The sequence below is a fragment of the Paramisgurnus dabryanus genome, chromosome 9 (genome assembly GCF_030506205.2).
Source record: "Paramisgurnus dabryanus chromosome 9, PD_genome_1.1, whole genome shotgun sequence".
NCBI classification, from domain to species: Eukaryota; Metazoa; Chordata; class Actinopteri; order Cypriniformes; family Cobitidae; genus Paramisgurnus; species Paramisgurnus dabryanus.
Genome location: NC_133345.1, coordinates 2,103,453 through 2,116,769, shown reverse-complemented (window position 1 = coordinate 2,116,769; position 13,317 = coordinate 2,103,453). Strand labels below are relative to the sequence as shown.

Sequence of the window (13,317 nt, the reverse complement as noted above, 5' to 3'; positions counted from 1 at the left end):
AAGACAACGGGTAAAGTATTTTCTTGATTACCTAAATGACTTGCTGTAGGAAAATAAGTTTAGGTTTAAGGGGGGAAATACAGTTTAAAGGGATATTTCAATTTATGATGATAATTCTGTCATCATTTACTCATGCATACAGGCTTACAACAACACGAGGATTAGTTTTTTTCTGAGTAACACAAAAGAAGGTATTTTGAGGAATGATGGTAAACCCACAGCAGATAGTCACCATTGACTTCCATAGTAGGAATAAAAAAATATGATGGAATTTAATAGGTACCATCAACCGTGTGCTAACCATCACTTTGCAAAATATTTTCTTCATCATTTATCACGATACTTCCAAAATATTTTTTCCTACTAAGTCAATATTTCATTATTTGCTTTACAAGCTTAAAAATGATGGTGACAGGATTCCATGGTAATCACAAACAGGTAAACAAGTAAAATAATCACTATTTACTTTTAAAAGCATTTTGAAAATTGCTTGCTTATGCTGGGAGTAAAGGTATTTCATGCAAAAGGTATTTCCTCTTTAAAAGGTAATGTATGCTTCTTTTAAAGCTGACACATTTGCCACATTAAAATAACAGAAATGTGTACTGTTTAAACTTTTTGGAGCCGGTGTGTCTGTGTTCTTGGGGCACACATCTACATGTAAAAGCAGAATTGCTTATTATTCTTCTCTATTTCTTGTATAGGTCAGTAGTTGTAACGGGGGAGCATTCGTCAAACTTTTATGACCCCCTCCCCCACCCGGTGACAGTTGCTGTCTGACAGGTCGTTTTTATGACCCTTTGACAGGGGGCGGGACCATCAATCAAAATCTGTACAAGTTGTCAATTTTAGACAGAAAGTATTTAATGGTTTTATTGTCGGTCATTTAGAGTGATTGTTTTTCCTGAGTGTGTTTTATGTCAAGCGTATGCTGTCATGTTTAATGACGGCTCGTGTGTGACATTTGCTGTTTATTGACATTTGATGTCAGCCAGTGGCGGTTCTACACTGAGGCCAAGGGTGGCCCGTGCCTCTGTAGACATGTCCCTGGCCACCCCTGTGGCCACCCCGTGCTGGCCAAATAAAAAAGTATACATTTATTTTGATTTTACACGCGAGCGCCAAAAGCGGAACTAATGCGACGCAACGTTCTACACGGGCAAATTAGAGCGGCGCACCCAACCTGTGTGGGTGCTGCTCGGCGAGTGTCTCAATTCGTTCCCAACCTCCCGATGTTGAGAATGTGTATGCAGGTTTGGGCACTGGTAAGGACTCTAGCTCACTTCACATTGGGACACTGTTCACTTGTTCTCCTGTGACGTGGCTGCGTGTTGTGATCATTCACAGCTGTTACTCATCAACAACCGGCAAAACCAACATTTCGCTAACTTTTTAAAGTTTACACATTGTAAAAAGCGCTGTAATTATGCTCTTACATATACGTGCATAAAATTGGAGGAATATAATTAAATGTTACATATAAAAATGTTTACAATTTAAAATAAATATTATTTTAAATGTTGATTAGATTGTGGTCCCTAACTGTCTAGCAATGTGTATTTATATGTAAACTAAAACAAACGTTTGTCTTTATAAAAGTTTGCATTTCATAAAGTTTATTGAGTAGGCTTGCATGCTTTTCGGTTGGGGGGCTTTAGAAAAGAGCCCAGCTCCCCTTTTGCACCTGTACTCACTCTTTTATTAAATAAAAAAGTATATGATTGTAAAGTAAAATTTAAGTTTACGGGGTAGTTTCCCGGAAAGGGACTAGTCCTAGACTAAAATAAATGTAGCTGTCCAAACTGAAAACAACTTGCAATGCCATATCTTAAAATACAGCTTTGTTTTGCTTCAAAATGCACACAAGTAATGTATAATGTATGTTAAAACTAGTTATATTTCCTAATTAAACTAAGGCCTAGTCCTATCTTAAACTAATTCCTATAACCACCGCTATAATCTTTAAATATAATTTCTTGCCATTTTTTTATGTGCCCCTCTGGTAAAACACTGGCCCCTCCTTGGCCCCCCTAGTGAAATTTGTCTAGAACCGCCACTGATGTCAGCTCTCACCCTTCCTCCCTCCTTTCGCACAAGACCTGCATTCTTTCACAGGGGTGCGTGTTGTAAAGCGATTAAAGATTTCTAAAACTCAATGTTGGTAAAACAATCCCCCATTACGGTGTCAAAAAAGTAAAATGTTTATTTTAGATTTAGACAAATCATGAACAATGCTACGATTAAAACATTTGTTTGTAACATCACAAGTTATTTAATGAAATATTCCGTATACGTGTATAGTTTAAGCAATGATCTGAGCCATAACCTTCGGAGCCGGCAATACTATAATCTTTAGACGAAAGTCTAAACTAAATACAATTTTAAACAATTCATGAGTTCCGTGAATCTTTTCATAACCTGCACTATAGTTTCACGCGTATTAAAGATCCGGCGTTGCCTGACAAAGCGCAGGGTGAGCGTTCATATCTGCCATTTTAAAATAATGTTAATAAATGTAATTCTGTCCACTATGGCAAAATAGGATTTTATTTTAGATTTAGGGGAATCTTTAACCAAGTCTCTGATTAAGACATGTGTATACGTGCACAGATGGTGACAGAGAAACTTATATATGACGTTAATAAACTTTTAAATGTTTTTAAGACGTATTCACCCCATTTTGGGGTTTTATTTTTAATTAAAGGCTTCTTAAAACATGTGTGAATATGTGTATATTATACAAAGAGTCTTATATTGTCTGCTCTGACAAAAATAAAGTATTTTTTAGATTTAGGGGAATTGACTGCGTGTGTCTTATAAATACAACTTGATAATACGTTTGTTTTGTAAAGAGACTTCTTTAAAGTCACGCAAGAATAAAATATTTTAGTTGTAACTGGTTAAACTTAAATCTGTTATTATCTATTTAACTATAAGCTGTATTTTTCTGATAAGACACAAAGTTTTTGATGCTGAACTTATGACCGTGTGTGATAGATATTTCACAGCAGGGTCGGTTTGTAATCTAGGTAGAGTCTTTTAAAGGGGTCATATGATGAAAATGTTAGCATTGCCACTTTGTAGGTGTGAGCAAAAACAGGTCATTGAAATTTGGCTTTCATTATGATGTCATAAGGATATCTTATTAGAATAATACCGCCTCCTTAATCTGAACTCTGAAAGAGAGAGAAAAGGACGACTTGACAGCACAATTGAGTTTGAATTACAACAAACCACCATCATTGTGATCAGTGTTTGCACTTTATCCGCTCATTTGCATTTTAAAAAACACACCCAAAACGACACATTTTTGGACTTGACAGCACAATAGAGTTTCAATTACAATAAACCACCATCATTGTGATCAGTGTTTGCACTTCATCCGCTCATTTGCATTTTAAAAAACACACCCAAAACGACACATTTTTGCTCAAACCTACAAAGTGGCAATGCTAACATTTTCATCATACGACCCCTTTAAAACTGTAGTGGTAAAATGTAATATGGTAACTCTGTCAAAAAAAGTAAAAGGTTTATTTTAGATCATAATCTATTTATGGCAAACATTACTGTATCTAAAAGTTTTTAACAACACAATTTATTTAATGAAATACGCAGTACGTGTATAGCAAGGAATTGTACCAAAACCCCCGTAGGTCGACATTTCTTTAGACTAAATCCTATTTATTTTAAACTATATAAAAGCTGATTCGCTTCACGAGATCTGTGAAGCATTTCAAGCAGGGGGTTCTGTTCAAGCCATTAAAGATCCGGCGGTGCCTGACAAAGCGCAGGGTGAGCGTTCATATCTGCCATTTTAAAATAATGTTAATAAATGTAATTCTGTCCACTATGGCAAAATAGGATTTTATTTTAGATTTAGTGGAATCTTTAACCAAGTCTCTGATTAAGACAGGTGTATACGTGCACAGATGGTGACAGAGAAACTTATATATGACGTTAATAATCTTTTAAATGTTTTTAAGACGTATTCACCCCATTTTGGGGTTTTATTTTTAATTAAAGGCTTCTTAAAACATGTGTGAATATGTGTATATTATACAAAGAGTCTTATATTGTCTGCTCTGACAAAAATAAATTATTATTTTAGGTTTAGGGGAATTGACTGCGTGTGTCTTATAAATACAACTTGATAATACGTTTGTTTTGTAAAGAGACTTCTTTAAAGGCACGCAAGAATAAAATATTTTAGTTGTAACTGGTTAAACTTAAAGGCGATATTTTCTATCGAACTAGTCTATTTTCTGTTCAGACACAAAGTTTTCTGATGCTGATATTATGTCAGTGTGTGTTTGTGTGGGGGTCGTGTGATGTAATCTTTGAAAGTTTATGACCGAACCTTTATTGGGGAGCGACAAGAGATCTCCCGGAATCAGTTTGGATGGAGCAGAGCTGTTATACTCAAGTCTATTGGTATGTATGTGTTTCGCAGTGTTCGTTCCAGTATTTTGTCTGATTTATTTAAAAACTAAAAATTCGATCTCTGGTATTGCAGCGAAATTGTCTAAACTGGTGTTTAACTATTCCTGGTAAATCGCGGAGAAGAGTGGCCTGAACAACTAGAACATCCCGCAGCGTAACACGGAAATCTTGGAACAAAAGAGACGCAGAGTGGATCGTGTTGTCCGGTGTGTTTTTATTTAATCCTGTTACAATAGATTTAAACAAACTGGTTTGGTTTAATATTTTCTAATAACATGTGTTATCTGTTTTTAAAGGATTGGATATCAGCGGCAAAGCGAACGTTGTGTGTACTATTGCAAAATATATAGCGGATCTCCACGGTACGTTTATATTGTATAAGAAAAAAGTTTTAATTGTTTTATTTAGATATTTGTCCTAATAACTTGTTTTTATCTGTTTTCAGGTTAGGATACAGACCACAACGCTTTGGACGTATCTTTAAAAAAGAGAAAAATCGGAGACTTTTTGGATTTGTCTGGGACATTTTAAACATTTTGTGGCAAATTGGATTTAAAACGTTTCGGATACTGGATACATGTGTTGGATTTGTCCACAGTGCTTGTTTAAGACGTCTTCACCACATTTTAGGGTTTATTTTTAATTAAAGGCTTCTTAAAACATGTGTGATTATGTGTATATTATACAAAGAGTCTTATATTGTCTGCTCTGACAAAAAAATAAATTATTATTTAGATTTAGGTCAATTGACTGCGTGTATCTTATAAATACAACTTGATAATACGTTTGTTTTGTCAAGAGACTTTTTTAAAGTCACGCAAGAATAAAATATTTTAGTTGTAACTGGTTATACTTAAACCTGTTATTATCTATTTAACTATAAGCTATATTTTTCTGATAAGCCTTAAACAGAAGCTGCTCTGTGAGCGTCTGGGTGTTTGAGATAATTCACATTAGGGGGCTGCTTGTAAACTAGTGTCTTTTAAAACCGCCGTGGTAATATGTAATATGGTAACTCTGTCAAAAAGTAAAAGGTTTATTTTAGATCACACCCTATTTTATGGCAAACAATGCAGTATCTAAAAGTTTGTAACAACACAATTTTATTTAATGAAATATTCAGCATGGGTATACCAATGAACTGTGCCAAAACCACCGGGGGCCGCCAATAACACAGTCTTTAGGTTAAGGCTTTTTATTTTTAACTAAATAAAATCTTAATCTTTTCATGCACAATATTCTGTTCACACCATTAGATTGCGGTCCTGCGCTTACAATAGAGAACATAAGCGGATGCGTGTTCATATCCATACGTTAAGAAATCGTCCATATGTCAATTCATCTTCTGGGGTTTGTTTAAAAAAAAAAAATGACACATTAAAATCAACTGTGAATATGTGTTTATTACACAATAAAATGTAATTCTGTCCGCACCGGTATAATAGGGGTTTTATTTTAGATTTGGGACTTTCTTTAACCAAGTCTCTGATTAAAACATGTGAATGCGTGTACCAAAGTTGTCAGAAAACGTATGCTGAGGCGCTCTTATGGCGTTAAGAACCTTTTTATTGTTTAAGACATTTTGACCCCATTTCCTGGTTTTGTGTCCGCTGTGGATCCCAACCTCTATGTGTTTATTATACAACAAATGCAATTCTGTCAGCATTTCTAGTTTAGAACGCCTCTGATTTAAACATGGGGTTTTAAAATGAAACGGCCATGTGACTTTTATGACAAAAGCTATTCGATCTTAATTTTTTGTTTTAACATCCAAAAGTTTTATACACAGTCCATAATTAAACAACTAGGTGTGTATGAGTAAGATTATATCTAATGTCACACGAGCAGCACCAAATCGCGCATGTGTCTGTGTGTGTGCATCCAGGCTGTTTATGTGTGGGCGTGTTTATGAGCCCGTGTCTTTGCAAGGTGTGTGTGCGTGTGTGTGTGTGTGTGTGTGTGTGTTTGCATGGGGGTCTATGATGTCTCTGTTTGTTACTAAAGTTTTGATATTAAGTCTGTGTCCTCATTGACAATAAGTAAGGGTTTTTAGATGTAGGCTTTATTACACAGATACTGATTAAATCATGTTATCCATTATTTGCGATTTAAAGAAACTTAAAAGGTTTAAGACATTTTATCTCACATTGTGGTGTTGTTTTTTAATTAATGTAACCTTAAAACCCTCTGTTATCCATTTAGGGAACAATAAAATGTTAGCAAATATTATTTATCAAAGTTGACGATGTTATAAGCCAGGATGTCACTAACGTGACAACAAACATTTATTTAAAGACAAAACATTTTAACAAAATTGCCATGGCTTACAGAGACACACTAGACTTAATAATAAAAATAAAAATATACTATTCGAACATCCTAACCTGGTATTAGGTTAGATTAGGTTTTAAGGTCAATCAGCGTCTTTAGCTTTACAACTTACAGCACAAAACCCCCCAATGACAGGATTTTTATGAAGTGGAGCAGACCCTTTGTATGCCTGTGGGGGTTAGGTACAACTAAGGTCAACATCTATCAGTGCATAATAAGCAAACATGAAATTATATTTTAACTATGGTTTGTTAATGATGTTGCTAGGTTCGCGTATTTTTTCTGAAACAAACTTTTCTTTTCAAACTTAGTTAGGATACACACGTTTGTCGCCTCAAACACCTGATCAAAGTTTTTCTTCGCTAGCGACAACTAATGTCTGAGATTTTGTAAATTCATCAGATGGTTTTACGTGTGTATTTCTTAAACAAACATGTTGCTTTTCAATCTTAGGCAGAGTTCATACGTTTTGTCGCCTCAAACACTTGATCAAAGTTTTTTTCTTCGCTAGTGTCAACTTATGTCTGAGATTTTGTAAATTCATCAGATGTTTCTTACTTGTGTATTTTCTTAAACAAACTTTTCTTTTCAATCTTAGACAGTCTTCATACGTTTGTCTTTCGATAAGGTGTTCATAGTTTTTCTTCGCTAGTGTCAACTCATGTCTGAGATTTGTAAATTTCATCAGATGTTCTTACATGTGTATTTTCTGAAACAAATTTATGCTTTTCAAACTTAGGTAGTTATCATACTTTTGTCTTTCGATAAGTTGTTCATAGTTTTTATGTGGTAGTGTCAACTTATGTCTGAGATTTTGTAAATTCATCAGATGTTTCTTACGTGTATATTTTCTCAAACAAACATTTTTTTGTTTTTCAAACTTAGTTAGGATACACACTTTTGTCGCCTCAAACACTTGATCAAAGTTTTTCTTCGCTAGTGTCAACTAATGTCTGAGATTTTGTAAATTCATCAGATGTTTCTTACTTGTGTATTTTCTTAAACAAACTTTTTCTTTTCAATCTTAGACAGTCTTCATACGTTTGTCTTTCGATAAGTTGTTCATAGTTTTTCTTCGCTAGTGTCAACTCATGTATGAGATTTGTAAATTTCATCATATGTTCTTACATGTGTATTTTCTGAAACAAATTTATGCTTTTCAAACTCAGGTAGTCATCATACTTTTGTCTCTACATACATTTGTACAAAGTTTCTTGTAGCTATTGTCAACATATATCTGTGATTGTTTTATGAACACAGATGGTTTCATTTCTGTAGTTTATGTAACACCTTGTCAAACTCTTAAAGGTAGTACTATCTGTTTAAAACAACAATGCAAAGTATTTTAGATTTACTTGATAAATCTTTTACATCAAAACAAACTAGGATAGCAATATGTTTGAATCTGTAACAGGTGATACCACCAATAGCGTGTTGTACATAACAAAGGCTGTAAAATAATAAAGATTGATTAGGTTTTTATTTAGTAAACCTTTTAACACAAAGTGTAGAGTCTTTTGTATGTAACAACAAAGATGCGATGAAACAACGCAAAACAAGAGAGGATGCGTTTGTTAAAACACATATAAATTAAGATGCATACATCTACAAATGGGGCAATGTTTGAAATAGTTTGGCCGTATAGCCTCTAAATTCGGGACCAATAGATTAAAAACATTGCCCCATTTGTAGATGTATGCATCTTAATTTATATGTGTTTTAACAAACGCATCCTCTCTTGTTTTGCGTTGTTTCATCGCATCTTTGTTGTTACATACAAAAGACTCTACACTTTGTGTTAAAAGGTTTACTAAATAAAAACCTAATCAATCTTTATTATTTTACAGCCTTTGTTATGTACAACACGCTATTGGTGGTATCACCTGTTACAGATTCAAACATATTGCTATCCTAGTTTGTTTTGATGTAAAAGATTTATCAAGTAAATCTAAAATACTTTGCATTGTTGTTTTAAACAGATAGTACTACCTTTAAGAGTTTGACAAGGTGTTACATAAACTACAGAAATGAAACCATCTGTGTTCATAAAACAATCACAGATATATGTTGACAATAGCTACAAGAAACTTTGTACAAATGTATGTAGAGACAAAAGTATGATGACTACCTGAGTTTGAAAAGCATAAATTTGTTTCAGAAAATACACATGTAAGAACATATGATGAAATTTACAAATCTCATACATGAGTTGACACTAGCGAAGAAAAACTATGAACAACTTATCGAAAGACAAACGTATGAAGACTGTCTAAGATTGAAAAGAAAAAGTTTGTTTAAGAAAATACACAAGTAAGAAACATCTGATGAATTTACAAAATCTCAGACATTAGTTGACACTAGCGAAGAAAAACTTTGATCAAGTGTTTGAGGCGACAAAAGTGTGTATCCTAACTAAGTTTGAAAAACAAAAAAATGTTTGTTTGAGAAAATATACACGTAAGAAACATCTGATGAATTTACAAAATCTCAGACATAAGTTGACACTACCACATAAAAACTATGAACAACTTATCGAAAGACAAAAGTATGATAACTACCTAAGTTTGAAAAGCATAAATTTGTTTCAGAAAATACACATGTAAGAACATCTGATGAAATTTACAAATCTCAGACATGAGTTGACACTAGCGAAGAAAAACTATGAACACCTTATCGAAAGACAAACGTATGAAGACTGTCTAAGATTGAAAAGAAAAGTTTGTTTAAGAAAATACACAAGTAAGAAACATCTGATGAATTTACAAAATCTCAGACATAAGTTGACACTAGCGAAGAAAAAAACTTTGATCAAGTGTTTGAGGCGACAAAACGTATGAACTCTGCCTAAGATTGAAAAGCAACATGTTTGTTTAAGAAATACACACGTAAAACCATCTGATGAATTTACAAAATCTCAGACATTAGTTGTCGCTAGCGAAGAAAAACTTTGATCAGGTGTTTGAGGCGACAAACGTGTGTATCCTAACTAAGTTTGAAAAGAAAAGTTTGTTTCAGAAAAAATACGCGAACCTAGCAACATCATTAACAAACCATAGTTAAAATATAATTTCATGTTTGCTTATTATGCACTGATAGATGTTGACCTTAGTTGTACCTAACCCCCACAGGCATACAAAGGGTCTGCTCCACTTCATAAAAATCCTGTCATTGGGGGGTTTTGTGCTGTAAGTTGTAAAGCTAAAGACGCTGATTGACCTTAAAACCTAATCTAACCTAATACCAGGTTAGGATGTTCGAATAGTATATTTTTATTTTTATTATTAAGTCTAGTGTGTCTCTGTAAGCCATGGCAATTTTGTTAAAATGTTTTGTCTTTAAATAAATGTTTGTTGTCACGTTAGTGACATCCTGGCTTATAACATCGTCAACTTTGATAAATAATATTTGCTAACATTTTATTGTTCCCTAAATGGATAACAGAGGGTTTTAAGGTTACATTAATTAAAAAACAACACCACAATGTGAGATAAAATGTCTTAAACCTTTTAAGTTTCTTTAAATCGCAAATAATGGATAACATGATTTAATCAGTATCTGTGTAATAAAGCCTACATCTAAAAACCCTTACTTATTGTCAATGAGGACACAGACTTAATATCAAAACTTTAGTAACAAACAGAGACATCATAGACCCCCATGCAAACACACACACACACACACACACACACGCACACACACCTTGCAAAGACACGGGCTCATAAACACGCCCACACATAAACAGCCTGGATGCACACACACAGACACATGCGCGATTTGGTGCTGCTCGTGTGACATTAGATATAATCTTACTCATACACACCTAGTTGTTTAATTATGGACTGTGTATAAAACTTTTGGATGTTAAAACAAAAAATTAAGATCGAATAGCTTTTGTCATAAAAGTCACATGGCCGTTTCATTTTAAAACCCCATGTTTAAATCAGAGGCGTTCTAAACTAGAAATGCTGACAGAATTGCATTTGTTGTATAATAAACACATAGAGGTTGGGATCCACAGCGGACACAAAACCAGGAAATGGGGTCAAAATGTCTTAAACAATAAAAAGGTTCTTAACGCCATAAGAGCGCCTCAGCATACGTTTTCTGACAACTTTGGTACACGCATTCACATGTTTTAATCAGAGACTTGGTTAAAGAAAGTCCCAAATCTAAAATAAAACCCCTATTATACCGGTGCGGACAGAATTACATTTTATTGTGTAATAAACACATATTCACAGTTGATTTTAATGTGTCATTTTTTTTTTTTAAACAAACCCCAGAAGATGAATTGACATATGGACGATTTCTTAACGTATGGATATGAACACGCATCCGCTTATGTTCTCTATTGTAAGCGCAGGACCGCAATCTAATGGTGTGAACAGAATATTGTGCATGAAAAGATTAAGATTTTATTTAGTTAAAAATAAAAAGCCTTAACCTAAAGACTGTGTTATTGGCGGCCCCCGGTGGTTTTGGCACAGTTCATTGGTATACCCATGCTGAATATTTCATTAAATAAAATTGTGTTGTTACAAACTTTTAGATACTGCATTGTTTGCCATAAAATAGGGTGTGATCTAAAATAAACCTTTTACTTTTTGACAGAGTTACCATATTACATATTACCACGGCGGTTTTAAAAGACACTAGTTTACAAGCAGCCCCCTAATGTGAATTATCTCAAACACCCAGACGCTCACAGAGCAGCTTCTGTTTAAGGCTTATCAGAAAAATATAGCTTATAGTTAAATAGATAATAACAGGTTTAAGTATAACCAGTTACAACTAAAATATTTTATTCTTGCGTGACTTTAAAAAAGTCTCTTGACAAAACAAACGTATTATCAAGTTGTATTTATAAGATACACGCAGTCAATTGACCTAAATCTAAATAATAATTTATTTTTTTGTCAGAGCAGACAATATAAGACTCTTTGTATAATATACACATAATCACACATGTTTTAAGAAGCCTTTAATTAAAAATAAACCCTAAAATGTGGTGAAGACGTCTTAAACAAGCACTGTGGACAAATCCAACACATGTATCCAGTATCCGAAACGTTTTAAATCCAATTTGCCACAAAATGTTTAAAATGTCCCAGACAAATCCAAAAAGTCTCCGATTTTTCTCTTTTTTAAAGATACGTCCAAAGCGTTGTGGTCTGTATCCTAACCTGAAAACAGATAAAAACAAGTTATTAGGACAAATATCTAAATAAAACAATTAAAACTTTTTTCTTATACAATATAAACGTACCGTGGAGATCCGCTATATATTTTGCAATAGTACACACAACGTTCGCTTTGCCGCTGATATCCAATCCTTTAAAAACAGATAACACATGTTATTAGAAAATATTAAACCAAACCAGTTTGTTTAAATCTATTGTAACAGGATTAAATAAAAACACACCGGACAACACGATCCACTCTGCGTCTCTTTTGTTCCAAGATTTCCGTGTTACGCTGCGGGATGTTCTAGTTGTTCAGGCCACTCTTCTCCGCGATTTACCAGGAATAGTTAAACACCAGTTTAGACAATTTCGCTGCAATACCAGAGATCGAATTTTTAGTTTTTAAATAAATCAGACAAAATACTGGAACGAACACTGCGAAACACATACATACCAATAGACTTGAGTATAACAGCTCTGCTCCATCCAAACTGATTCCGGGAGATCTCTTGTCGCTCCCCAATAAAGGTTCGGTCATAAACTTTCAAAGATTACATCACACGACCCCCACACAAACACACACTGACATAATATCAGCATCAGAAAACTTTGTGTCTGAACAGAAAATAGACTAGTTCGATAGAAAATATCGCCTTTAAGTTTAACCAGTTACAACTAAAATATTTTATTCTTGCGTGCCTTTAAAGAAGTCTCTTTACAAAACAAACGTATTATCAAGTTGTATTTATAAGACACACGCAGTCAATTCCCCTAAACCTAAAATAATAATTTATTTTTGTCAGAGCAGACAATATAAGACTCTTTGTATAATATACACATATTCACACATGTTTTAAGAAGCCTTTAATTAAAAATAAAACCCCAAAATGGGGTGAATACGTCTTAAAAACATTTAAAAGATTATTAACGTCATATATAAGTTTCTCTGTCACCATCTGTGCACGTATACACCTGTCTTAATCAGAGACTTGGTTAAAGATTCCACTAAATCTAAAATAAAATCCTATTTTGCCATAGTGGACAGAATTACATTTATTAACATTATTTTAAAATGGCAGATATGAACGCTCACCCTGCGCTTTGTCAGGCACCGCCGGATCTTTAATGGCTTGAACAGAACCCCCTGCTTGAAATGCTTCACAGATCTCGTGAAGCGAATCAGCTTTTATATAGTTTAAAATAAATAGGATTTAGTCTAAAGAAATGTCGACCTACGGGGGTTTTGGTACAATTCCTTGCTATACACGTACTGCGTATTTCATTAAATAAATTGTGTTGTTAAAAACTTTTAGATACAGTAATGTTTGCCATAAATAGATTATGATCTAAAATAAACCTT

At 33.8% G+C, this 13,317-nt stretch overlaps 2 long non-coding RNA genes across 4 annotated transcripts; one reads left to right on the top strand and one right to left on the bottom strand.

Annotated features, from left to right (window-relative positions):
* Positions 1-3,936: 3,936 nt before the first annotated feature.
* LOC135764297 (uncharacterized) lies at positions 3,937-5,087 on the top strand. 2 transcript variants are annotated; one of them, XR_010539852.2, is made up of 4 exons: positions 3,937-4,434; positions 4,517-4,649; positions 4,740-4,805; positions 4,889-5,087. It is a non-coding gene; the product is annotated as an uncharacterized lncRNA (long non-coding RNA). The 2 variants fall into 2 exon arrangements; XR_010539851.2 differs by having other exon boundaries at positions 3,944-4,649.
* Positions 5,088-11,758: 6,671 nt separating this feature from the next.
* On the bottom strand, positions 11,759-12,912 carry LOC135764295 (uncharacterized). Of its 2 annotated transcripts, XR_010539849.2 has the most exons (4): positions 12,412-12,912; positions 12,197-12,329; positions 12,041-12,106; positions 11,759-11,957 (listed from the first exon to the last, which is right to left on the bottom strand). It is a non-coding gene; the product is annotated as an uncharacterized lncRNA (long non-coding RNA). The 2 variants fall into 2 exon arrangements; XR_010539848.2 differs by having other exon boundaries at positions 12,197-12,907.
* Positions 12,913-13,317: the final 405 nt, after the last annotated feature.